We start from the raw sequence: 6,762 nt of genomic DNA, 5'->3' as shown, positions 1-6,762 counted from the left end.
AGAGGGAACGGGAGGGGATGGGAACGGGAATGGGGAACCAGGAACGAGATGGGATGGGAACGGGAACAGGGAAACCGGGACGGGATGGAGATGGGGAGAGGGAATGGGGACGGGAACAGGGAACCGGGAACGGGATGGGACGGGATGGGATAGGAACGGGAACAGGAACAGGGAACCGGGGACGGGATGGGATGGGAACCAGGAACGGGATGGGATGGGAACGGGAACAGGGAAACGGGGACGGGATGGGATGGGAACGGGGACCAGGATAGGGAGCAGGAACCAGGAACGGGACTTGGACCGGGATCGGGACGGGAAGGGGATGGGGAGTGGAAACTAGGAACCGGGAATGGGATGGGGAGGGGAACGGGATGGGAACCAGGGACCGGGACGGGGACCCGGCCCGGGGTCCCCTCACGGATCGGATCCGGGGGCACCGCCCGCGCTGGAAACAGGCAACCTCCTTGTTTTCTTCATTTTTAATTTTTCCCTTTTTTTTACGCCCCATCCCCTTTCCTGGGGCTCGGGGGCGCAGCTGCGGAGCCCGAGAGGCGCTGGCGGGCAGGACAGGGATCCCACCCCTGAAAAAAAGCATGGAAGTGGCTTTTTCTCATGGTAATTCTACTGTGCGAGTCGGATTATTTGTGTCGGATTGTTTTTTTTTTTTTTTTTAGTCCTTGTTCTGTATGTTTTTTTTAAAGTTCCTTCCCTCAAAGACATGTCCCGAGGCTGGGTCCGGGGACTGCAGCGGGGATGGAGCAGCTCCCGCTGTACATCGTGTTTTCCCAACCCATCCACCCGTGCCCGGGGACTGTTGGGAACAAGGTCCCGGCCGCGCGTGAATCCCAGAAACTGCTTTGCAGAACAGTTTTATTTTCACGGAGTAATCTTCCCTGTTAGCTGCTGTTTTCAAAATGTTTGGCAATCGGTCCTTAATACCTACGCTGTTTTGCGAACTGGCTTTTTCAAGGCGTTGCTGGCCCAGCTGCCGGGGGTGTGTGCCCTGTGCTCTGTGATTTAGGGCAAAGTGGACAAAAAATTGGGGAAAGAACAGCTTACTTCAGGATCTTTGTCACCAAGACAGGGTTCCAGTGTTTTTGGAAAAGTTCTCCTTCCACTTTAATTAAAATAATTCCAAGATCCAGATCATTTTAGTATTGGATTTTCCTAAATACATTTGTATTAAAATTTACGTTTAATGCCTCCTAAGTCTTTGAAGAATAACCACCAGCCAAGCCTCTGATGCACTGCCACTGCAAGAAGATACTTGTGCCCAAGAAGGTTTTCAATATTCATCAGTGATGCATTTATAAAGAGAGAGCTCCTTGCAAAAATGTAAATACAGGAGGAAATAAACTTAAATAAATCCTTTGCATTTGCAGCCCCAGACTTAAATCAGTCCACTTTTTAACTTTAGAAATAGGGTTGGGAGTACAGTTACCTGGGTCAGTGTCATGCCAGAGGGGAGTGTGCATGGTCTCAGCCTAACCAGGAGACAGGATTTCAGGAGGTGACAAACACTCCCTAGAACCTGCCCTAGGCCATCTCTGCTGCCCCTGCCTCAGACACCTCCCCAGAGCTGTGACTTGTGTTTTCCATGGGCACTGTGCAAGGAATGGGGATCAGATGAAGCTGAAACCATGTTTAGGATCTAACTTTGTGCCTCATTCAGTCCAGGTTGTTGAAGTGGAATTAGTCCCTTTTGGAGGTTGGTTGTGGTTGTTCCTAGTGAGCTTTATATTACTGATAAATTTTTGTTATAAAATGCAAAGGTTTTCTTTAAAATAAATGATAATTTTTTTAAAAAGCAGTGGAAAATAGGATTTGTATTCTCTGCATATTTTTAGATATAAACACATATATATCCTCTGGAGTTCAGATTGGAGAAGACAGAAATTTGATGGGTTTATTTTTCCCATTTGTTCTGAGTGTATTTCTTTATGATGTGCCAGGAAAAAAACTGTGTGGCAGTGACTGAGTTATAGGAAGAAGGATCTGTTCAATGACAGACCCCGTTTTTATTGCTCTTTGTCTCTGGTGATTTAAAGTTCCAGGTTGAAAGTACCAAGTGGAAAAAAGGCTGCTGTAAAAAGGTGGCAACTCTGCCCTGGAGGAGCAGCTCAGAAGGGAGCTGGGAAGGACTCTGGGAACAGGGAATCCTCACCTCAGGAAAAGTGCTGTAACACATAACGTGGAGCCTCTGCCCTTGCACCCACTGCTTTTTATGATCTTGGTACTTAAATTAACCCTCTCAGCCCCCTGATGAAGGAGGTTTTACCCTATTTTGTGGACTGGTTAATGGTATTGAATAAACTCTCAGTGGACATGCCAGAGGCTGGACAGGGAGCCAGCAGCTCCTAGAGAGTGGCTGCCAAGCACTGCTCTGTCCAAGCCCTGCAAGGTTGGAATAACTCTCCTGTTTCCATGTGGTGCCCCCTCCAAGCTCTTTCAAAGTCTTTGTTACCAGATAGAAAGATGAGGACTGTTGGTCCAAAACAAATTGGGGCTCCAAGTGCTCGTTAACCTTGGAAATGCTGCTCAAAGTGAGAATCCTACAGCAACTGGCTCAAGGGATGAGATCCCAAATCCAAAAGGCCTTAATAAACTAAATTTGGTTTCAGAGCCACTTCTCTGCCTCCTGTGCTGCTGTAACAGGATGTCCCAGGAACTGGTTACACACCTACATGGGAAGAAAGAGACTGTGTGGCTTTCAGTGATATGTTTCAATACAGTATTAAAGGATAATTTAAGGAACTGAGTTGACAAGCCAGGTTCCCTCAGCACCGGGCGAGGCACAGAACCAGATGTGTTGGGTGCTGAGTGCTGCCTTGCATTTCCAGAATTGTCCAGACTTCCCAAGTCCCCGGAATCCCCGTGTGCTCTGCTCACCCATGGGATTTCAGAACAAGAGGAGAGCTCACAATTCTAGACCTCTGCCCAAGGAGACCAGGAGCAGCTGGGCACAGAGTCTGGGAGCAGAACAGAAGCAAGAGCGGATGTTGGAAATGTAAGGAATGCCAAAGGCACAATGGGGAAGCAGGAGATAGGAACAAAACCAAGGAATTCCCACTCAGCATCATGAGACTTGACAGGAGTCAGATCCTCAAAAGCCTAACAGTGATATTTCTAGGGACTTGTCATAATGGTAAAATTAAAAAACAAAAACCCCCAACAATATCAAACTCAGTTCCACTTTACACTTCTTAAGGTTTCAAAATCTTTCCGATCTGAAAATTGCACTTCCCTGCTGGAAGTTTAGAAAGCCCACCCTGCCAGGGGCCAGATCTGCAAGGAATGCCTGTGCAGAAGCACTAACAGATCCTGTGTCCCTGACTCTTTAGTCAGGATTCCATAAATTATGCTGGTTCACAGGGCCTCTCCCTGTTCTGCAGAGCAAGGAGCCATGCCCAGGTCCTTGGAGAATTTAGGATCCTGGCCAAAAAGCAGGAGTTTGAAAAGCTGGGGCCACTCAGAACTGCCCAGCTCCCTGCCACGAGGCCAAGATCTGAGCAGGGCTCTGAAAGGTGTGGCACAGATTCTGGAAGAGTTGGGAACTCAAAGCCTCACTTGCCCCAGGGCTAATGGAGAGCTGGGAGCCAGAAAGCCCTGGAGTCTTGGCTCACCCGTGAGCTGCACGCTTGGAATCACAGCTACAGCTTGGTTTCTACATTTTCAAAACAAAACTGTTTTAATTGAAACTTACACTGCTGCTTTTTTTCCTTCTCCTCAGACTTCTGTTTTCACAGGAAATTCAGAAAAATCAATTTCCATTCCCGTTTCTGGTAACTGGCATTTCTTGAATACAGAAAACTTGATTTTTCAATCAGCCCCACTCATGATGTCTAATACAGGAAACCCCATTACAATTAACATGTAAAAGTAATAAGCACAGAAGAGGATACATTCAGCAGGGAATTGCCTCCCTGACCCTGCAGCCCAACATCCCACCAGGCTTCTTGAACGGATCGTTCACCCCTGAGAACAAAACAACAGGGGGCCCTTCTCAGTGAAGTGCCAGACTGATTGCAACAAGAGGAGCAATGTTTTTATTGTCTTAGCACACTGGACCTCTATAAATTTTTGAACTCCCTCAGAAGCACCAGTCATGGGAAACGAACAGAAGTTAAGTGGTTTACCCTCTGCCACAAAGGAGGCAGTGGTAGACCTGAGGTTAGATAGCAACAGTAATTCTTAGCCTTACTAAACAATAAAGCAGACTGTTTCTAGGGTGCCATTAATGGCTGGTTATTAGGCTGAAGAGTAGCAAGTTTTGATTTTCCAGCAGGAAAATTCCCCTGGAATTCCTCCAGAGTCCTCTAATGAACAGATGATCTCAACTTTAATCTTACTTCATAATTATCCAAGGGTAATATTTCAACGTGAACTCCTTAAACACATACAATTTCTAGAGCAAGTAATACTCAAACTAATGCATTTCTCCTTTGATCCACAAAATGAGAGTGTTGAGAAGCAACCAGCAATCAGGGGATGTTGAGGGTACACTGAGGAGAGAGAAACTACAAAGGTCAGAGTAATGTGATGGTTTGATCCCACACTATCAAGATCAAAGATCTTCGGTCCCTGTACATTTTTTTTTAAGAAGCCAGAATGTCTTTATGCTGACCTTTAAATTGCCCATGGAGGAGCTCTAGCTGACATGTATCTGCCTTCCTGGCACCAAAAGTTCACAGCTTTTTTCTTAGGAATCTGAATATGGCAACCTTGTCCAGAGAGACTCAAGATACTCATTTCATTTTCATCCACAGTAGTCTGCAAACAAACAAAAACCCCCTGAAATAATAAAACCAAACTTCAGGCTAAATAGATTGTTTTCCACTCAGTTTGGACTTACCCTACAGCCTATAATTCTACAATCTTGTTTTAAAACTTCTAACTGTGATGTGTGGGGAGGGAAACCTGAGGGATTCTTGCTTCTGGCACCAAGCACTCAGCACACAGCAGGAATGTCTCAGTCAGGACAGAGGTAGGGAGGGAGCCTGCCTTGGGCAGTATGTTCCAAAACAAGACCAAGGTGATTTAAGTGAGAACAAAACTCTGTTTTGGATCAAAAGGCAGGAAGCCTGATCACTGTGGATCTTTGGCATGAATACAGAGCATGAAAGTGAACCTTCATAGTCCCTCTGAATCGAGTTTTAAAGAGATACCTGGACTGCCCAAAGGTAAGTTCTTTGCAGTGCTGACAGCAAATAGTTGTGAGGGGGGAGAAACCACCTCCTTTCTCCCAACAAACTGATGCTCTAAATACAAGCAAAGGCAGCATGGAGGGACAGAGCCAGGCCAGAGAGGGAGTTCTTGTAAGGAGAATCTGCAAGATCCTCAGAAAGCAGGGCCAGGAACACTGAACCATTCCACTCCAGGATAAAAAGGACAAGAGGGCTGGCTGGGGAAACAGGCCCAACATATCTCATCTGGCAGAAGCATCAGAGTGGATAAGCTTTAAAGCTTGGGGCTGAAGATTCCAGACCAGATTGCAAATGGAAGGAAAATGTTTATGATAACAGGGAGAGGCAAGTTCCACTTCCCCTGATGACCCATTGTTCTCCTTTCTGATGGCTACTGCCTGTTTCCAGCACATTGGCTGGGTTTTAAGTTCCTCTGTCCCTTATCCTGGCAGGAGCCAGGTCTGGTTATGTTACTGAGGCCTCACAACGACCAGAACATCCCACACTCAGGCAGGGCTGTGACAAAGTTTTACACAACTTGTTCCACTGAGTTCTAATACAAGTTAGGAAGTGAGATGCTGAGCATTCTGTGCATTCTGAACAGCTGCTCCTCTCTCTCCCTTCCCTCACTGAGAGTTCAGCTGCTTTTTTGTTGCTCAAGTGCGAGCTGGATTGGTGGGGCTTTTAAAGTTACAAGCCTCCAAAATGACATTCCCAAATCTCCCATAAGTATGTCCAAAGTCTGCATTTCCAGTGCAAACCTGCTCACAGGCTTCCATCTTTTCCTGTCCCTTCACAGACCTCCCTCACTCGAAATCCCTGCTTGGTTTCCAAACTTCCTGGGTATTCACATGACAAGAGTGTTGGTCTGAATGAAGTTCAGTGTCCTTGTGAAGAGATGGGATTTATACACATCTCAATACATCATTTACAATTGGAGGCTCTACCTAATTAATTATGAGCAGAGTGGTTATGGCTAGAATTAAAAAGCATTCAAAACCAGACCAAATTCATGCAAAGTTCCACTGATTCTTACTATACTATCTGTGCTATTTTACCTCCTTAAAAAAAACAGATCAGGGACATGGAGAAAAGTCCACAGCTTCCCTCCATTACAGGGGGTAAAAGCAAACAATAAATAGGGCATTTTCTTCTCTGAATGTATCACTTTTATGATGAGAAGCAGAAGCTTCAAAGTAACTGATTAATTGCTATTGTAGCCATTAAAAAGTATAACAACAAAACAGGGAAAATTAGTGACTTGCACCAAACAGACAAGATTTAGGTACTTACTCATTAATTGATTGCTCTGTCAGTTCAGAATTAATTAATAAAGTCTAACTATAGCACCAAATCACAAGAAATAGCATTATTCTTAAGCATAAACATCCAGAATTTTGTTCAAACAGTATCTTAACTTTACAATAAGTTACCTCACTGTAAACTCCTAGGATTTTATTATTTACAGTAAATCCTCTCAATCACAGCCTTAAAACCAGTCCTGTAATGAAATAACCACAGAATTATGTGTTAGACAGGTAAAGGTACACGTGGAAAAAAAGAAATCACAAGACTATTG

This window comes from Manacus vitellinus, unplaced genomic scaffold, assembly GCF_001715985.3.
Source record: "Manacus vitellinus isolate BGI_N305 unplaced genomic scaffold, ASM171598v3 scaffold_24_pilon, whole genome shotgun sequence".
In the NCBI taxonomy this organism is placed as follows: domain Eukaryota; kingdom Metazoa; phylum Chordata; class Aves; order Passeriformes; family Pipridae; genus Manacus; species Manacus vitellinus.
Note: the sequence above shows the minus strand (reverse complement) of the source record.